The sequence below is a fragment of the Adiantum capillus-veneris genome, chromosome 11 (genome assembly GCF_014529385.1).
Source record: "Adiantum capillus-veneris isolate H3 chromosome 11, ASM1452938v2, whole genome shotgun sequence".
NCBI lineage: Eukaryota > Viridiplantae > Streptophyta > Polypodiopsida > Polypodiales > Pteridaceae > Adiantum > Adiantum capillus-veneris.
In genome coordinates this window covers 126,105,458-126,127,024 of record NC_140941.1, presented here as the reverse complement: position 1 = coordinate 126,127,024, position 21,567 = coordinate 126,105,458, and the positions used below count along the sequence as shown (strand labels likewise).

General features: G+C 42.0%; 1 pseudogene; it reads left to right on the top strand.

Annotated features, from left to right (window-relative positions):
- The first annotated feature begins 5,468 nt into the window (after positions 1-5,468).
- On the top strand, positions 5,469-6,245 carry LOC147447981 (pentatricopeptide repeat-containing protein At1g50270-like; annotated as a pseudogene).
- The last annotated feature ends 15,322 nt before the right edge of the window (positions 6,246-21,567 follow it).

Here is a 21,567-nt window from a genome sequence, read left to right as displayed (position 1 = left end):
GATGCAAAGAAACGCGTCTTGTCCGTCGCACAGCATGCTTGCAATGGTTACAGGGACATAAGATCCTCGTTGAGAGATAGGTGTTTCGGTTGGACGGCCCCACATCCTCGTCACTACTCATAATGAGGGCAAAAATCTTATAACCTGGAAAACAAATTTAATCTTCTATTCACATTCTTCGTCTTTTCTCTCTCTCTCTCTCTCTCTCTCTCTCTCTCTCTCTCTCTCTCTCTCTCTCTCTCTCTCTCTCTTTGTTCACACTATAAACTACCTCACATTCTCTAGTCATGTCCAATCCCCGCACACCTCGGTCTAGAGGTGCACGGAGATCAGAACCACCGGGTTATAATCTCGTCTTTATTGGTCAATGCCTATATTTGTGGGTACAAGAAATTTACACACCCACGTCTACATGATACTGCATGTAGTGGACAAAACCCCTTTGCCTCTTCTCTAGCTATAGCATTTCACAACATCTTAACATCTTTTCATAGTAGATCTTTGTTTGTAGCATGCAGGTACGTCATTCTTGCAATGTAGCTGATGTCTGTTCAAGGCACTTAATTCTTATTCTAGATTTGACGGGATGTGGTGTGTGTGTGTGTGTGACCCTTGGAATCGTCATCTTGCATCACTAATTTCTGTGTATGCTCAATTTTCTCTTCCATTAGCTGAACATGACGGCTTATTGTATGGTAGCAGCAGTCGAACGTGCAGGTGGAATTGCTGATCCGCATGGACTCTTGAGGCTGTGAGCGCAAGAAATTTTCTCGCCAGTTCTTCTAACCTTAATTAAATAACCTAAATCTAATTTAATATAACATATATAAATCTAAATTAATAAACCTAAATATAATCTAATATAACATAAATCTAAATCTAACGTAAATAAACCTAAATCTAATCTAACGTAAATCTAACTAAAAATGAACCTAAATCTAATCTAATCTAATTTAAATAAACCTAGATCTAATTTAACGTAATTAAGTCTACTAAAACCCTAATCTTTAACATCTTTTGGGATAGTTTCCTACGGCGTTCAAACTCTCTTCTTCTTGTGTGTGTGTGTGTGTGGGTGTGTGTGTGCCAATAAAAAGTATAACCTTTCTATCACTCAAGTGTGGTAGATTGGTTATTCCATTTTCCTCTTGAATAACAAGTCTTGGTTTCAACTCCTCGTCGGCTAGATTTTTAGGTCTCTTTAATTAGTTTCCTACGACGTTAAATTAAACTCTCTTCTTCTCGAGTGTGTGTGCACGCCAATAAAAATAGGAGAAAAATGGTATAACTATTCTATCACCGAAGTGTGATAGATTGGTTATGCCATTTTCCTTATGAATAACATGTCTTGAGTTCAACTCATGTGGACTAGATCTTTAAGGTCTCTTGGGATACTTTCCTACGATGTTAAAACTCTCTTCTTCTTCTTCTTATCTCTCTCTCTCTCTCTCTCTCTCTTTGTTTTATATATATCTCTCTCTTTCTCTCTTTTCCTCTCTCAATGTGTGTGCATTCTTTGATTATGCATGTGTGTGTGCGGTTTTTTGGTTTATGCATGCTCTCTCTCTCTTTTCCTCTCTCAATGTGTGTGTGCTTTCTTTGATTATGCATGTGTGTGTGCACATTTTTGGTTTATGCAAGCTCTCTCTCTTTTCCTCTCTCAATGTGTGTGTGCTTTCTTTGTGTATGCATGTGTGTGTGCGTTTTTTGTTTATAATTGTGCTCTCTCTCTCTCTCTCTCTCTCTCTCTCTCTCTCTCTCTCTCTCTCTCTCTCTCTCTCTCTCTCTCTCTCAAAAACACAATGTGTGTGTGTGTGAGTGAAAGAGAGGGAGAGAGAAAGAGGTGAAGGGACCATGAGAGTGAGGAGAGGGAAGGAGCATACCTGGCTCTCCTTCCTCTCCTCGTGTGTGTGTGTGTGTGTGAGAGAGAGAGAAGGAGAGAGAAAGAGGGAAAGGGAACATGAGAGTGAGGAGAGGGAAGGAGCATACCTGGCTCTCCTTCCTCTCCTCGTGTGTGTGTGTGTGTGGAGAAGAAAGAAAGAGAGAGAGAGAGAGAGAGAGAGAGGGAGAGAGAGAGAGGGAGAGCGTTACCTTGATTGCTTGAGCACGCGTCGAAAACTCAGATCTGAGATCTGAGTTTTCGGACGCCCTCGGTTATTTTTTTTAGCCATGTCGGCGTCGCTATGACCGTCGCTGTGTTAAGAGTAACATAGCGACGCTCGTAGCGATGGTCATAGAGACGATAATAGTGACTCCGGCAATTTTCATATTTCAGCGTCGCAGTATGAGCGTCGCTAATGTTAAGCATGGCTTGTAGTGTTCCTTAAGGGTCCAATGGTAAAAAACAGGCGATTGTGCCGCAATAGACCATCGAGACGGATTGCGTTGTCCATGAAACTTTTCAAAGGTGGGTATTAAAGTGCTTTCTCTACCCCTACAATGTTTCATGGCCATCCACTCCCGTCTCATCGGTATAGGATGGCACAATTGACAGTCTCTTCGTTTCGGCTTCGTTAAGGACCCAATGGTCAAAAACTGGCAAGTGTGCCACCCTAGCTCGTCGAGACAGATTGCGATGCCCACGAAACTTTACAGGCGTAGGGACTTATGTAATTTCCCTTCCCTTGCAATGTTTTATGGCCATCTACTCCCATCTCCTCAGTCTAGGGTGCCACAATCGCCAATTTTTTCGTTTTGGCTTTGTAAAGAGCCCAATGGTCAAAACTAGTGATTCTGCCACCATAGACCGTCAAGACAAATCGCGATGCCCATGAAACTTTTCAGGGGTAGGTATTTAGGTGCTTTATCTACCCTTGAAATGTTTCCTGGCCATCCGCTCCCGTCTCGTCAATCTAAGTGACACAATCGCCAATTTTTTCGTTCTGGCTTCGCTAAGGGCCCAATGGTAAAAAACTAGCAATTGTGCAACGGTGGACTGTTGAGATGGATTGCGTTGCCCATGAAACTTTACAGGGGTGGGGATTTAGGTGCTTTCCCTGCCCCTGCAAAGTTTCATGGCCATCTGCTCCCGTCTCGTTGCTCTAGAATGGCACAATCGCCAATTTTATTGTTTTGGCTTCGCTTAGGGCCCAATGGTCGAAAACTGGTGATTTTGCCACCGTAGCCCATCGAGACGGATTGCGATGCCCATGAAACTTTGTAGGGGCAAGGATTTAGGTGCTTTCCCTAATCCTACAATGTTTCATGGCCATCTGCTCCCGTCTCGTCGATCTAGGGTGGCACAATCGCCAATTTTTTTGTTTTAGCTTCGCTAAGGACCCAATGGTCAGTAATAACTGGTGATTGTGCCGCCATAACCCGTTGTCCTGTTGTGGCACGTCTATGCCGAGAAAGCATGCTCAGTGACTAACTCAAATGGTTTTAGATACATGGGCAACTGCCAGTGTCATGGGTTTGGATGCATGTCCTTACATATGCAATAACATTTGCTTATGTGCTTAATGTAGGCAGTTACCAAGGTCTACCAGAAGTGGGCCAAACACTTTTTGTGGATATGGGCACTGACTATGGTGTGGCTCCAAGACTAGAGTGCTACATTTATAAAGTTGATTAGTCTTAGAGTATACAAAGATTATTGTAAGGCAGTAAGACTGATCTAGGATATGCCATCTTTTGAATATTCCACAATTGGGTATATCCACTTTGGTGCTTATCATAAAAAGAGCAAATGTCAATGTGGGAAGATGGGACCTTTGAACGGGCAATATAGCCGGATAAAAGCAATCGAAATCTTATGTTCTGATGGCAAATATTATGCAAAGACTGGCATAGCAGAGAAGGCAGTAAACATCAAAGCCATGAGAACATACAAAGGAGGCCTGCTGAAGCTGGATTGTGTGGTGGGAATGGAAACCCATGTGAACTGAAGGGGGGCGAGTTCAGAAAGAAAAGCCAAAGGATAGGGGCGGCCTTGCGGTGATTTTGGATGGAGGGGGTGTGTGTGGAAAATTGGGGGATGGACTACTTGCATCTGGGAGGGCAGCAATGGGGGAGGTTTTGATCCTTACTGTGCACCATCTTGTCGTGCTTCTTCTCCTTGCAGACTTCTTCTGCTGATCTTGTGAAGCCTCTACACAAATGCCAACATCCACCGTGATAGTGGCCCTTCCATTGGCCGCCACTTCTACAAGTCTACATCTGTCAAGAATAGAGGGGAAATGGCAGCTGCTCCTTTTGGGAGGCACTTGCTTGTCTGGCGAGTACTTGTGAGCAGCATGAGGAGCTGAACATAAAAGGCCAGATATTTAAGCTATGGCAACCAAGCAAGAGTGAAGTTTCATACAGAGAGCTTAGTACACCCAATCTAGTACATTCCGGATGTTCATGGATCAATGGGCCTCCATCAAGATTTGTATATTTTAGCTGTTGTATATATCTGCTATTGCCTAAATGGTTTTAAATAATTTCTTTCTCTCTTTATTCTGAGCTACGAACTCCCACAGCCAAGGACCTCGTGTCTTCTCGACTAGCGTGCCCAACTTATCGACATTTCTGGTGAGCCCGACACGAAAGAGCTGGGGTGGGAGCGATGCCGACTACAGTAGGAGATAGTGTTTTGGATCATATTGAAGCAATTTTGGCATATGGGGTAGACAGTGACTCAATAGCTAAAGGGAAGATTATACAGATGCTTCAACAAGTTTTGAGTCAAATGCATGAGCAGGTAGCACGACTTGAAGAGGAGCATATTGAGGAAGCAATGAATATAGCTATGAAGCTTGTGTATGATGAGAGGAACTTGTTCGATGGGTATGATGTATTTGGATATCTCGAGGTCTATGTGCAAGAGATGGGATGTCACAATGTTTCATAAAGTAAGATGATTGAAGTGTTTGAGAAATTGGTGGTGCCAGAAATGAGTGTCTATGTTCGAGAGATTCAGGTAAAACATGGGCAAAGCTGGGATGACTTTCAAGCAGCTCTCAAACATGAGTATTCGCATGAGATTTTGGAGCAAGATCTCCAGTTTTAATCACATGATTCAAGGAGATTTTTTGATGTCTTGGAGAAGATTCACGGTGCCATCCCAGATGCTCGACTTAATGAGCCGATTGTTGAAAGTTTACAGGTCTCACTAGAGCATACAAATCATAAACCTTTTCTGCAAACAGTTGACACTACAATAGATAAGTGTGAACGACAACAGAATAAGCAGGTGCAATCAGTAGATGAGGGCATACTTGATGACATATATGGGAAGCCATATAATGTAGACATTGTTGACATCAACCAGGGTATCTATGAGTACAGGAACATGCAAGTTGCCGAGGATGTTGGAAAGCCTGTGTTCAAAGTTCCTGAGCTATGCCAAGGTAGCTTGCAAAACCAAGCTAAAGAGGGTTTGAATCATGAGGGTATTCCAAATGCAGTATATGAGTTTGATATACAATTTATAAGCTTTTCTGGCCAAAGATGAATGCAAGTTAATAGATGCCAGGTTACTGTGTATGCCTTTTGATGCAATAGGAACCAGTGAGGGTTATGAGGTAAGAAGATACTTCTGATACCTTTTGATCCAGGTGGAATCCAAAGCCAAGATAAGAGCCCTAAAAGATACGACAATTGGTCAATTACTGGGCTGATTTTGGGGATGTTGAAAGTTTATGCAGGGTTGTTTGAGGTGGATGCCTTTATTGGCAGCTCCCTTGTAGATATGTTTGTTAAGTGTGGTCCACTTATGCATGCATGGAAAGTGTTTTTCAGTATTCAGATTCAAAATGTGGCTCAACGGAATGCACTCATAGTTGTATTTGTGAAGTGTGGTCATGGTGGGAACGCATTTTAGATTTTCAAATGCTGTAACCTTCACTTATGTTCTGAAAGCTTCTGGCAGCATCAAAATGCTAGAAAAGGGACATGAAGTTCATGATTATGTATTGAAATTTGATTTACTCAATCATGATATGATTGTGGGCACTACTCTGGTGGATATGTACACCAACTCACTTGAAGAAGCACAAAAAGTCTTTAACAGGATTGGAGATCAAAATGTGGTATCATGGACTGATTTGATTGGAGGATATGCAAAGCTTGGGCAGTGTAAGGAGGCTTGTCTGGGAGGCCTTACTTGTGGTCTCGTGAAGGTGGAGATCTTCTCAGTCCCATTGCGAGAGCTCCCTACCTGCCTCCACATTATCTCATGGAGTCGTCGACACTTGGACTCCCCTCACATCCACATTGATGGAGAGCAAACAAATGAGTTCAAAATGTGCTGCCGTATATAGTCAAATGTGTAGCGTACAATGGACCAAAATCATGGACGCAAAACTATTAAAAAAAAAGGCACTCTTTCCAACTTCAGTTTTTTCTGTTGCCAATAGAGCCTATTTGTGATGAGAGTCCTTTGCTCCAAAGAGGGTAACAAGGCAGGATGGTGAGTGCAGATGATGGGAAAGATGACTACAAAGCATCTCTGTGCAATAGTAATCACTTGAATACAGATGCTTCTGCTTTCATAACCTCATTAAGGGCTTGCGCCAACAAGAAAGATCTATACATGGGCATCAGGCTACATGTGGACATCATAAAAAGAGTCTTGCTTGAAGCAAGCTCCTCCATAGCTAACTCACTTGTCAGTATGTATGCAAAATGTGCTGCTCTAGTTAAAGCTCAACATATTCTTTAGGAACTTCCCGTTCGGAATACCGTTTCCTGGTCTGGGTTAATTGGGGGATATGCACACCATGGCCAAGGTGAGGAAGCATTGAATTGTCTTGATCTCATGCAACGTGGGGCTCTCTTCCCAAATGCTGTAACTTTTTCTTGCATCTTGAGAGCATGTGGTAGTGTAGGAGCCTCAGTGAAGGGTCGAGCAATCCACGCTCAAATTGTGGACAGCGGTTTTAGCAGACAGTATTCTTGTCACTGCATTGTTAGATATGCACAGTAAATGTGGCATGCTCGGAAGATCACTAGAAGTGTTTGAGGAAATGCTAGGTCAAGATATAGTAGCCTGGGATGGGTTGATTGCAGGGTACGCTCAACTTGGAAATGATGAGTAAGCCATTAAGTTACTTTCAACAGAGGGCATTCCACTGATGCATTGACACTTGCTTGCTGTTTGAAATCTTGTGTCAATATTTGAGCTGCTTGCAAGTACAGGAATAGAAGAAGGTTTCTCGTCGTCTCCTTTGGGAACCCGCCTGAATGTATATGCAATTGGAATGTGCTCAGTCTTGATGAAAAGAGAAATAGATCAAATGGTCGAAAATTTTCTAAGATGCAATTCAAATCTATGGAAAATTGCACAGAGTTAATGATCCTATTTGTGGAATCATATGATACTCATAAATGCATGATTGGAAAAGGGTAGAACTGCCATTTTTGCTTTGGGTAGCTTTTGGTGCAATGAGGCTATCTTTGGGTGCCTGAATGGTGCTCTCAGAACTAATACTGGATACACCAGTGGCTCTTAAGCCAATCCAGAGTAACGTAACATTTTGTGACCAGGCAAAAGCTGTAGAGATTAAATTCAGGCCCGATTTGATTACATATGAGCAACTACTAGATGTATTTTGGTCAAGTCATGATCCTACGCAAGTGTCTAGACAAGGTCAGGGAATTGTATGCCAAATAAAAAGATAGGGATTTTTGGGTAAAAGCCTCGTGTTAAGTAGCGTTATTAATATGTATGCTACTTGTGGTATGCTTGACAGAGGATGTCGAGTGTTTGAGCAGCTTCCTTTTTTGAGATGTCCTTTCATGGAACATTTTGATTTTGAAGTATGTTGACCTTGGATATGGTGAAGAGGATCTAAAATTTGAGCTTGATCTGACGCGGTTGGCACATACTGGAGGATGTGCAGGTTCAGAAGGGGTGGATGTCCTGTTGTGGCACGTCTATGCCGAGAAAGCATGCTCAGTGACTAACTCAAACGGTTTTAGATACATGGGCAACTGCCACTGTCATGGGTTTGGATGCATGTCCTTACATATGCAATAACATTTGCTTATGTGCTTAATGTAGGCAGTTACCAAGGTCTACCAGAAGTGGGCCAAACACTTTTTGTGGATATGGGCACTGACTATGGTGTGGCTCCGAGACTAGAGTGCTACATTTATAAAGTTGATCAGTCTTAGAGTATGCAAAGATTATTGTAAGGCAGTAAGACTGATCTAGGATATGCCATCCTTTGAATATTCCACAATTGGGTATATCCACTTTGGTGCTTATCATAAAAAGAGCAGATGTCAATGTGGGAAGATGGGACCTTTGAACGGGCAATATAGCCGGATAAAAGCAATCGAAATCTTATGTTCTGATGGCAAATATTATGCAAAGACTGGCATAGCAGAGAAGGCAGTAAACATCAAAGCCATGAGAACATACAAAGGAGGCCTGCTGAAGCTGGATTGTGTGGTGGGAATGGAAACCCATGTGAACTGAAGGGGGGCGAGTTCGGAAAGAAAAGCCAGAGGATAGGGGCGGCCTTGCGGTGATTTTGGATGGAGGGGGGGTGTGTGGAAAATTGGGGGATGGACTACTTGCATCTGGGAGGGCAGCAATGGGGGAGGTTTTGATCCTTACTGTGCACCATCTTGTCGTGCTTCTTCTCCTTGCAGACTGCTTCTGCTGATCTTGTGAAGCCTCTACACAAATGCCAACATCCACCGTGATAGTGGCCCTTCCATTGGCCGCCACTTCTACAAGTTTGCATCTGTCAAGAATAGAGGGGAAATGGCAGCTGCTCCTTTTGGGAGGCACTTGCTTGTCTGGCGAGTACTTGTGAGCAGCATGAGGAGCTGAACATAAAAGGCCAGATATTTAAGCTATGGAAACCAAGCAAGAGTGAAGTTTCATACAGAGAGCTTAGTACACCCAATCTAGTACATTCCGCATGTTCAAGGATCAATGGGCCTCCATCAAGATTTGTATATTTTAGATGTTGTATATATCTGCTATTGCCTAAATGGTTTTAAATACTTTCTTTCTCTCTTTATTCTAATCTACGAACTCCCACAGCCAAGGACCTCGTGTCTTCCCGGCTAGCACGCCCAACTTCTCGACACCATCGAGACGGTTTGTGATGTTCATGAAACTTTGTAGGGGTGGAGATTTAGGTGCTTTCCCTACCCTTGCAAAGTTTCATGGCCATCCGCTCCCGTCTTGTCGGTCTAGGATTGCACAATTGCTAATTTTTTCATTTTGTCTTCGCTAAGGGCCCAATTATCAAAACCTGGTGATTCTGTCACCGTAGACCATTGAGACGGATTGCGATGTCCATGAAGATTTACGTGAGTGGTGATTTAGGTGCTTCCCTGTCCCTGCAAAGTTTCATGGCCATCCGTTCCCATAGCGTCGGTGTAGGGTGACACAATCACCAATTTTTTCGTTTTGGTTTCGCTAAGAGCCCAAAGGTAAGAAAACTGCGATTGTGCAACTATAGACCGTCAAGAAGGATTATTTTGCCCATGAAACATTGGAGGGGTGGGGATTTAAGTGCTTTCTCTACCCCTGTAAAGTCTCATGGCCATCCGGCCCCGTCTCGTTGGTGTAGGGTGGCACAATCGTCAATTTTTTTGTTTTGGCTTCACTAAGGCTTCAATAGTCAAAAGTTGGCAAATGTGCCACCACTCCCGTCTTGTTGGTCTAGGGTGGCACAATTGCCTTTGTTTGTTTTGGCTTCACTAAGGGCCCAATGGTCAAAAACTGGCAATTGTGCCACCGTAACCCGTCGAGACGGATTGCGATGCCCATGAAACTTCATAGCCTATTGAGATGGATTGCATTGCCCATGAGACTTTGTAGGGCTGGGTATTTGAGTGCTTTCCCTATCTGTGAAAAGTTTCATGGCCATATGCTCTCGTCTCATTGGTTTAGGTTTGCACAATCGCCAATGTTTTCGTTTTGGCTTCGCGTTAAGGATCCAAAGGTAAAAAACTGACAATTGTGCAACTGTAGACCGTCAAGACGGATTGCATTGTCCATGAAACATGGAGGTGTGGGGGATTTAAGTGATTTCCCTACCCTTCCAAATATTCATGGCCATCCATCCCGTCTCGTCAGTCTAGCGTTGCACAATGGCCAATTTCTTCATTTTGGATTCCCTAAGGGCCTAATGGTCAAAAACTGGCGAGTGTGCCATCGTAGACGTCGAGACGGATTGCAATGCCCATGAAACTTTTCAAGGGTGGGGATTTAGGTGCTTTCTGTACCCCTGCAAAGTTTCATGGCCATCCGCTCCCATCTTGTCGGTCTAGGGTGGCACAATCACCAATTTTTTCGTTTTGGCTTCGCTAAGGGCCCAATGGTCAAAAACTGGTGATTGTGCCACAGTAGACCATCGAGATGGATTGCGATGCCCATGAAACTTTGGAGGGATGAGGATTTAGATCCTTTCCCTACCCGTGCAATGTTTCATGGTCATCCGCTCCTATCTCGCCGGTCTGGGGTGGCACAATCACTAATTATTTTGTTTTCGCTTCGTTAAGGTCCAATGGTCAAAAACTTGCGATTGTTCCACCATAGCCCATCAAGATGGATTGTGTTTCCCATGAGACTTTGCAGGGGTGGGGATTTAAGTGTTTTTCCTATCCTTGCAAAGTTTCATGACCATCTGCTCCCGTCTCGTCGGTCTAGGGTGGCACAATCGCCAATTTTTTTGTTTTGGCTTCGCTAAGGGCCCAATGGTCAAAAACTGGCGATTGTGCCACCATAGCCCGTGGAGATGGATTGCGGTGCCTATGAAACTTTGCAGGGACAGGGATTTAAGTTCTTTCCTTGCCCCTATAAATTTTTATGGCCATCCACTCCCATCTTGTCAGTCTAAGGTTGCTCAATCGTCAATTTTTTTGTTTTGGCTTCAGTAAGGGTCCAATGGTCAAAAACTGGTGATTGTGTCACCGTAGCCATCAAGATGAATTCCGTTGCCAATGAAACATTGTAGGGGTGGGTATTTAGGTGTTTTCCCAACCCTTGCAAAGATTCATGGCCTTTCTCTCCCGTCTCGTCGGTCTAGGGTGGCACAATCGTCAATTTTTTTGTCTTGGCTTTGCTAAGGGCCCAATGGTCAAAAATTGGTTATTATGCCACCGTAGACCATCTAGACGGATTGGGATGCCCATGAAACTTTGCAAGGATAGGGATCTTTCTGCTTACTTTTCTCTTACAAAGTTTCATGGCCATCAACTCCCATCTCGTCGGTCTAGGATGGCACAATCGCCAATTTTTTTGTTTTGGCTTCGCTAAGGGCCCAAGGGTCAAAAACTGGCGATTGTGACACAGTAGACCATGGAAATGGATTTCATTGCCCATAAAACTTTGCAGGGTAGGGATTTAGGTTCTTTCCTTACCCCTGTAAATTTTCATGGCCATCCGTTCCCATCTCATCGGTCTAGGGTGACACAATCACCAATTTTATCGTTTTGGCTTCGCTAAGGGTCCAATGGTCAAACACTGGTGATTGTGCCACCGTAGCCCGTCCAAACGGTTTGAGATGCCTATGAGACTTTGTAGACGTGGGGATTTAGGTACTTTCTCTATCCTTGCAAAGTTTCACGACCATCCGCTCCCGTCTCGTCAGTGTAGGGTTGCACAATCGCCAATTTTTTCGTTTAAGCTTCGCTAAGGGCCCAATGGTCAAAAATTGGTGATTCTGCCACCGTAGATCATCGAGACGGATTGCGATGCCCATGAAAATTTTTAGGGGTGGGGATTTAGGTGCTTCCCTGTCCCTAAAAAGTTTCATGCCGTCTGCTCCCATCTCGTCGGTCTAGGGTGGCACAATCACCAATTTTTTTCTTTTGGCTTCGCTAAGAGCCTAAAGGTAAAAAACTGGCGATTGTGCCATAGTAGACCATCAAGACAAATTGTGTTGCCCATGAAACATTACAGGGGTGGGGATTTAAGTGCTTTCCCTACCCATGTAAAGTTTCATGGCCATCCACTCCCATCTCGTCCGTCTAGGGTGGCACAATTGCCATTTTTTGCGTTTTGGCTTTACTAAGGGTCCAATGGTCAAAAAATTGGCAAATATGCCACCACTCGTGTCTTGTTAGTCTAGGGTGGCGCAATTGCCTTTATTCATTTTGGCTTCACTAAGGGTCCAATGGTCAAAAACTAGCGATTGTGCCACCGTAGCCCGTCGAGATGGATTATGATGCCCATGAAACTTTGTAGGGGCGGGGATTTAGGTGCTTTCCCTACCCTTGCAAAGATTCATGGCCCTCCGCTCCCATCTCATCGGCTTAGGGTGGCAGAATCGCCAATTTTTTTGTTGTGGCTTTGCTAACGGCCCAATGGTAAAAAAATTGGCGATTGTGCCACCCTAAACCGATGAGACAAGAGCAGATGGCCATGAATCTTTGTAGGGATAGGGATTTAGGTGCTCTCCTTGCCCTTGAAATGTATCATGGCCATCCACTCCCGTCTCATCGGTCTAAGATGGCACAACCACCAATTGTTTTGTTTTGGCTTTACTAAGGGCCCAATGGTCAATTGTTCCATCGTAGCCCGTCGAGACGGACTGGTTGCCCATGAGACTTTGCAAGGGTGGATATTTAAGTGTTTTCCCTGTCCCTGTAAAGTTTCATGGCCATTCGCTCCCATCTCGTCGATCTAGGGTGGAACAATCACCAATTTTTTCGTTTTGGCTTCGCTAAAGGTCCAATGGTAAGAAATTGGCGATTGTGCCACCGTATCCCATTGAGATGGATTGTGTTGCCCATGAAAATTTGTAAGGACACTTATTTAAGTGCTTTCCTTGCCCCTCTAAAGTTTCATGGCCATCTGCTCCCGTCTCGTCGGTTTAGGGTTGCACAATTGCCAATTTTTTCGTTTTGGCTTCACTAAGGGCCCAATGTCAAAAACTGGTGATTGTGCCACCGTAGCCCGTTGAGACGGTCTGTGATGCTCATGACACTTTGTAGGAGTGTAAATTTAGGTGCTTTTCCTACCCTTGCAAAGTTTCATGGCTATCCGCTCGTGTCTCATCGGTCTACGATTGCACAATCGCCAATTTTTTTGTTTTGGCTTCGCTAAGGGCCCAATGGTCAAAAACTGGCAATTATGCCACCATAGAGCATTGAGACGGATTGGGATGCCCATGAAACTTTGCAAAGATAGGTATTTTGGTGCTTCCCCTACTCTTACAAATTTTCATGGCCATCAGCTCCCATCTCGTCGGTCTAGGGTGGTACAATCGCCAATTTTTTCCTTTTGGCTTCGCTAAGGGGCCAATGGTAAAAAACTAGTGATTGTGCCACAGTAGACCGTTGAGATGGATTGAATTGCCCATAAAAATTTGTTAGTATGGGGATTTAGGTGCTTTAATTTCCCCTGCAAATTTTCATGGTCATCCGCTCCCATCTCGTCAGTCTAGGGTGGCACACTCGCCAATTTTTTTGTTTTGGCTTCGTTGAGGACCCCAATGGTCAAAAACTGGTAATTATGCAACAATAGACCATTGAGACGGATTGTGTTGCCCATGAAACTTTTCAAGGGTGGGTATTTAAGTTCTTTCCGTTCCCGTGCAAAGTTTCATGTCCAACCACTCCTGTCATATCGGTCTAGGGTGGCCCAATCGCCAATATTTTCATTTTGGTTTCGCTAAGGGCCTAATGGTCAAAAACTGGCAATTGTGCCATAGTAGATCATCGATACAGATTGCATTGCCCATGAAAATTTCCAGGGATGGGGATTTAAGTGCACGTAATGGTACCTAGTATTAAAAAACAAAGTATTACCCACCACTCTACCAATTAAATATTTGTAGGTGAAGACTACAAAAATGTACCTGAGAAGGGCCTCCTATATTGGATGGCCACAAGACTTTGCACGAGTGGGAGAGAGTATAATTTTTTCACCCCTAAAAAGTTTTCCAGCCATCTGATATGGTATGGGCAGTCAAGGCCCATACTATGTGATAAAATGAGACATATGACTCATACAACAAATTTTAGCACATAGTATGGGTCGCGACCTTTGAAACCATATTGGATGGCCATAAGAATTTGCATGGACAGGTTTGAGTACTATTTCCTCACTCATCCAAAGTCTCACAGCTATTCGATATGGTTTGCGCGGTCAAATCCCATACTATGCGCTTAAATGGATGGTATGAGCCACACGACCCATTCTAGCACATAGTATGGTTTGAGACCACCTAAACCATATTGAATGAACACAAGAATTTATAAGGGTGGTTATGATAACTATTTTTCCATCCCTACAAAATTTCATAGCCATTTGATATGGTATGGAAGATTAGGACCCATAATATGTGCTAAAATGGGCCGTATAAGACATATGGTCCATTTTAGCACATAGTATGGTTAGAGACCGCCCAAAACATATCGGATGGCCACAAGGCTCTGCAAGGATGGTGGTGATCAATGGTAATTCACCCCTGCAATGTTACAGAACCATCCGGGATGGTATAAATGGTCAATTCCCATATTATGCGCTAAAATGGAACGTATGAGCCATACGGCCCATTTTAGCGCATAGTATGGGTCGAGATTGCCCAAACTATATTGGATGGCCACAAGACTTTTCACAAGTAGGGTAGAGTATAATTTCTCCACCCCTAAAAATTTTCCCAGCCATCTGATATGGTATGGAAAGTCAAGGCCCATACTATGTGCTAAAATGAGATATATGGCTCATACAACAAATTTTAGCACATAGTATGGGTCGAGACCTCTCAAACCATATTGGATGTCCTTAAGACTTTACATGGGATAGTTTAAGTACTATTTCTTCACATGTGAAAATTCTCATAGCTATTCAATATGGTTTGGGTGGTCAAAGCCCATACTATGGGCTAAAATGAATCGTATGCACCATACGACCCATTCTAGCGCATAGTAGGGTTTGAGACCACCCAAACCATATTGGATTTCCACAAGACTTTGCATGGGTTGGGGTGAGCTCTATTCTCCCATCCCTAGAATGTCTCATAGCCATCCGATATGGTATGGGCTATCAAGGCCCATAATATGTGCTAAAATGGGCCGTATGAGACATATGGTCCATTTTAGCACATAGTATGGTTCGGCACCGCCCAAACTAGCCACAAGACTTTTCACGCATGGGAGTAAGAACCATTAGTTCACCCCTGTAATGTTACACAACTATCCGATATGATATGTACATTTAAAGCGCATACTATGTGCTAAAATGGAATATATGGCTCATACAACTCATTGTAGTGCATAGTATGGGACTTCACAGCCCATACCATATCGGATGAATGTGCAACTTTGCACGGGTGGAATAAAAGTTCTCACTCCCATCCGTACAATTTTCACAGCCATCTAATATGGTTTGGGTGGTCTTGACCCATAATATGCGCTAAAATGGGTCGTATGAGTCATAAATACATTTTAGCACATAGTATCGGCCTTGATCGCCCACACCAGTTTGAATGGATGTGCAAATTTATACAAGTGGGAGAATGAGATTCATCCCCACCCTTGCAAATTCCTACAGCCATCTGATATGGTTTGAGCGGTCCCGATCCATACTATGCGCTAAAATGGGCCGTTTGGCACATACAACCCATTTTAGCGCATATTATCGGCCTTGATCACCCTTACCTAGCGGATGCCTGTTAAAAATTTTCATAGGTAAAAAAATGGTTCTCATCCCCACCCCTAAAAAGTGGCATAGCCATCCAAACTGGCATGGATGGTCAAGGCCCATACTGTGTGCTAAAATGGGTCGTATGGCCATTTAAGCACATAGTATAGTTTGCGACCACCCAAAACATATTGGATGGCCACAAGAATTTTCATGGGTGGGGTTGAGAACCATTTCACAACCCGTGCAAAATTTCATAGCCATCCGATATGGTATGGGTGGTCAAAGCCCATAATATGTGCTAAAATGTGTCATATGAGGAGCCATACGGCCCATTTTAGTGCATCTTATGGTTTGGGACTATCCAAACCGTATTATATGGCCAAGAGACTTTTCATAAATGGACATGAGCACCACTTAACCACCCCTACAAAGTTTCACAGCCATTCAATATGGTATGGGCAATCAAGGCCCATATTATGCACTAAAATGGGACATATGGCTCATATAACCCATTTTAGCACATAGTATGAGTCGGGAACGACCAAACCATATCGGATGACCAAGGGTTTCCTCGAGGTTGATAGAGGCAATTGAGAAATGTCCTCCCATCAGAAAGCTCATGAATGCCATGTGGATATTAAATGTCGAGGTGTGGTGCTGCTAGGTTGTAAGTAAATACATTTTTAAATAGTGTATTTGTGATTTTTCTTTTGTTTTTGTAACCCCCCTTGAAAGAGGAGGCTTTCTCATGTAGATAGAGAGTGATACGAAAAGCTAGTGGTTGACTACACATGTTGCAGCCCAAAAAATATTATTAGAGTAAGCATTTGACCTTATAAATATAGCTAACAAACTATTCTTTCTTGGCCATATCAATACGAATTGCTACACCCACAACCATGTGTAGCTAACAAACTATTCTTTCTTGTTGAGAGCTAACAAACTATTCTTTCTTGGCCATATCAATACGAATTGCTACACCCACAACCATGTTTGGTTGGTAAGTGCAAAGTTGATTAGGTATATGGTTAGTGAGCAAGGAATATCCACATAAAATATCAAAGGAAGAGGAAGAGAAGGCCAAGGCAAAGGAGGTTCCAAAGGAAGAGAATAAGGCAAAGGATCATGTTCCCCCTAGAAAGAGCCCCATAAAAACATAGATACCAACCAAAGAGAAGTCAAAGAAGCAGATAAGGACATCAAAAGAACCAAATCCCAAGAAGGAGGAAGATAAGACAAAGAAAACACCAAAAAAGATAGTGCCCAAGGAGGAAGAGAAGTAGAAAAATATAGCCACAGAGATAGAGCCCAAGGAGGAAAAAACAAAAGAAGAAGATCCAAAAACAATAAGAGGAAGCTAGCACAAGAAAGAGTCCTAGGACTCCCAAAAATAGTTTTTGAACCTTTGTGAATAGGAAAGCAATATATATTCTCTCCTTGAGAGAATTTTGCCAACATTACATACTCTCTCCTTGCGAGCATTTTGTAACATTGCATACTCTCTCCTTGCGGATATTATATATTTTTTGTAATGGGAAAACCTTATATATTCTCTACTTAAGAGCATTATGCAAACCTTACATCCCTCATAACTTTTGCAATGTTCATTGGTTATATCTCTTGTGTAGCTCCAAATATAGTCTTTTAGTTTTTGTTGTACTTGTGGAAACCCTTGCATCTATGTCTCTATGTTTTTCCCAATCCAGCTGTGTTGATAGCAACATGTCAAAGCTTGAAGCATAATCCATGCCATCTTCCAACCCTACTCCTGAAGGGCCTAAATAATATGTCAACCATGGGGGGAGTTTTTTAAGTAAGTGGAGATAATCCAAATTGGCTTAGAGTTTACCTTTTATTTCTCTTCTACCTCAACCTCTACCTTCTCTTGTTCATGGAATTTTCTCTCTTTTTTCTTTCCCTTCTTGCTCATAGTAAGTGAGAAAGAGGAGTGAGAATCCTTACCCATATCTTTTGATCTATTACTCTTGTAAGGGTGACAACCATAAACTGGTTTGGCCTATTTATATTAATGTGAAGGAAAATCTACACTTTATTTTCTTGAACATACCATATTGAGGGCATCAAAGAAGACATTTCCACCAAACAAATGCAAATGGAAACCAACAAGATGAGAAATTTGCACCCAATTAATAAAAAAGGAAACCAATAAGATGAGACAACCAGCATTTGTCATTGACATGGAAATATTGTACAAAATGCTAGTCTATTACAATTGATATAATTTTCCCACAACATTAGCATAGGGAGTAGGATTTAGCTTGGAAGAAGATGCACTCTCCCTTTTTCCACTTCTTGGCATAGAAAGTTCTTCTCAATCCTCCTCGAGACATGTAGTCCATATTTAAAAATAGGAAAAGTAAGAATATTTCTCACACAAAGAATGATAGAAATAAATAAAGAATTATCTACACACCTTCTTTCCAGATGTCTAAAAAAAGTAAAACTTGTCCGTAAATTTATCTCCTCATTGTCTAAGTCCTGCCTCACTTGAGGAAAGGTCCACTTGGTTTTGATCTTCAATGTTGCCAAGTGCTCACTGTTCATCCATACATAAATTTCTTGAATGGGGTCCTTATTAAAATCATCCATGTTCTGATCTAAAGGAACCAAGTCTCCCCCCCACACGATGCCATCAACTGTAACAAAATGAATAATGAAGCTTTCGGTATGGATCAGGTATTTACAGGTAATGGAGCAAGAGTGCACTTTGCAAAGGACTTCATCCACTATTTTTTGACCCCAACCTTTATCCACAAACTCTAATACATCTTCACTATCTAAGCACTTAACTGACGTCTTTGTTTTAGAAACTTTTGTGTCTACATTTGCAAAGAAAATCAAAAAATACAATGATGGTCATAAAAATTGAAACTTTGCTCTACTTGCTTGCAATGTTTTCATTTAACAGTCTTGGATCTCATAAAATATCTTGCACCTATAGCTTTCACTTGTTACTGAGCTTAGTAGTGGCCACTCTCCACTTCTAAAACTAGGTAGTGCAACCTTGGTGACAATGGTCCAATCCTTCATGGATTTTGGTGGACATAAAAATTATCATTAAAAAATCCTTTTTTCTGCTAGAGAAGCACGAATTCTTCGTTTGTAAGTCTCTTCACCTTTGGATCCATGCCAAAGATCCAAAAAATCTACGACACACTCCACTGGCTACCATTCATCTATGCTTAAGGGATACAAGTTTGTAATAAGCAAGTACAAAAAGATGTACAGAAAATAAACAAGAAGAGAAACACAAACAATTCAAATAAAAAGATATAGTGTGCACATATGAACCACTTAGAGTTAGCTATGTGCAAAGGAAGATTTGGGCTTTTGAGTTGAAGTTGAAGCGCCTTGTGCATGTAAACATGATGCACTAAAACTCCTAGATTGTCTTCTTGGCTCCAATAAGGTAGAATTATTCCATTCTTCCTTTCCACCATGACAAGAATGGGTTTTTGGATGAGACTTTTTTTCTCTTGCTTTGTTGCATTATAATCCAACTACCCTTGGTATTGGAGATTGGGATCCATTGGTTGTGCTCATCTAATGTGGCATAAGTGGTGATGGTTTCAATGGGTGTGCTAGGGTATTTAGATCGGGTGGAATCTAGTGCTTAAGGAGAATAGAATGCAGAGCAGATGAAGGTGAAGAGAGGATAGTAGGAAGAGGAGGGAGAAGGAGATGGTGGCACAAAGAGAGGGGTGGGAAAAGGAGGAAGGAAGGCCTTGAGAAGATTCAAAAAATCTTTTGGGTCGGGGAAAGAGACCTTGTTGAGGTAAAAGGACCATGTACTTGAAAGCTACCTTAGATTGTGTCTCAAAGAGAATTCATTTTAGAAAATCAATATCAATTTCTAAAACTAAGATTTTGTAATGGAAGTAGTTCCCTCATTGGCCTAGAGAACTTTTTTTAAAAACATTAAAAGGAAAAAAAAGAGACCTCAAGATTCTCCTAATGTCACCATCTTCTTGAACGATATGAATTTCAAAGGTAGGAGGGGTGTCACCTTCATATTTGTCTCTTGAAAGTTTAGGATGCACTTATTCTTCTCAAAAAGTTTTCATGAGAGGTCCTTCATGTATCTACTCTTCATTACCAAAAGAGATTCCTCTTTTGGAGGTCTCACTGGGAGGCCTCGCATGAACTCTCTCTTCTTGGACACTTGGGGTAACTTGAAGCACTTGAATTTGGCTTTGTATCTCCGCTTGCAAAATAGGGTTTACCATTTCTTCTTGTAACTTGTCAATAAGATAGTTGACTTTAGATTCAATAAAACTTAACATATGAAAGGAGAGATTTTTTCTTAGGAGAGAGATTAAAGAGGAGATTTTAGGTTGTGTTGGGCTGATTTCTTTACAAAATTACACATTAAAACATTAAAATCATGCACATAAATCAAAGAGAATACCACAATTAAGATTGACAATTTGATGAGGACTGGATTTGCTTAGAGCCAATCCCCCTACAAAAGGTCGTTCCATTATAATTCTCTCTCAAAGAGAGCTTCGATTGCAACACAACTTGTGCTCTTGTAGAGTTTTCCTTGAACAAAGATGATGGTATTCTTTAAGATTCCATGGTGTAGCACTCTTTTCCAAGCCCAAAACACCCCACCAGGGCGAAAGAATTGTGGGATAAGAGATAGATGAGTGTGGAACGGGGATTTTTCAAGCAAGAAAACCGATATTTCTTGTACGCTTCCTCAAGGGCAAGCTCTTAGCATAGCTTAGCATAATAGAATAGTAGAGAAGAAGAAGAAAAATATTTCACTTTCTTGGATTTGCATCCATATCCAAGTGCTTGGGTATGTGTGGGACGGGTGTCTAACCTCACTATCATATCTTATTGCAGTATTAGCGAGAATCATGATTAAATTGTCAATCCATGGGATGAAGCTGACTTGACTAGTGCTTAGAGACTACAAGAGGGTGCCAATCTCTCTAAAAACAACTAACAACTCTCATCGAACTCAAGCTACACTCAAGTGACTGAAATCACTAAAAGCCAATCGCTCATCGGCAAAGAAATCAAATACGTTGCAAGATCAAATGACATCCAAACGTAATGAAACTTCTAGGACATGTTTATAAGACCTAAGCACACATGTTTATGGTCTCAAACCCCACTTTAGGTTAAGTGTCAAAATCCCGATTATTAACAGCAATGGATTTTTGACCTAGTCGTTTTCAACCCAAAATGCATCTAAATGCTTAGCAATGATGCCCCAATACCCCGCCTATGCTTAATTTTTCATTTTGAAGTGTAAATTCCTAGTTATGATGAAATTAGCCGCGGGTCGGCGATGCCAAAAGCTAGAAATTATTGTGATGTTCTTACATCAATGCGTAGAGCTCTTACCTACGGTTGCAATGCAACAAACTCGGCTGCAATGTGACAACTAGGGAGGAAGTAGGAAGCGCGAGAAGGAGAGAAGTGAGCGCTGTTAGCTCAGTTTGTATATTTTATTATCCAAAAACTTTTTAATAACTTACAAAAAATGTCTTTTATACCTTAGCCAAGGTTTTTGATGGTCAAAACTAATAATCTCGGAGTTCTACCAAAGATGGGTAATGACAAGTTGATACAATCTAGAATCTTGTAGCCCCGGCTCATCAATTACAAGGTTTATCCAAAAAATACGAGTTACAATATTCCCGATTTATCAAAATAATAAGTGTTTTTACAATGAAAACTCTGAAAAATGGTATCCGTGTTAGCTTGCTGCTACCATTCCTCCCCCTCCTCGCCTGTTTCGTCCCTTGACACAACTTTATGGACTGAAGTAGTCTTTAGGTTGATGGCCGGCGAGGTGGTCTTTAAGTGCATTTAGTGCCTTTTGGTATCTGATCTTCCTCTCTTTATGTGGCACTTGCAAGAACTGCATAGTGATTTTGTTTTTTAGTTCCACTACTGAGTATCATACAAACCTTGATGTCAGGTTGCTAATCATTGGCCCAAATATTTTCGTTCGCCAAGTGAAAAACCCTATGTAAAATTCTTTC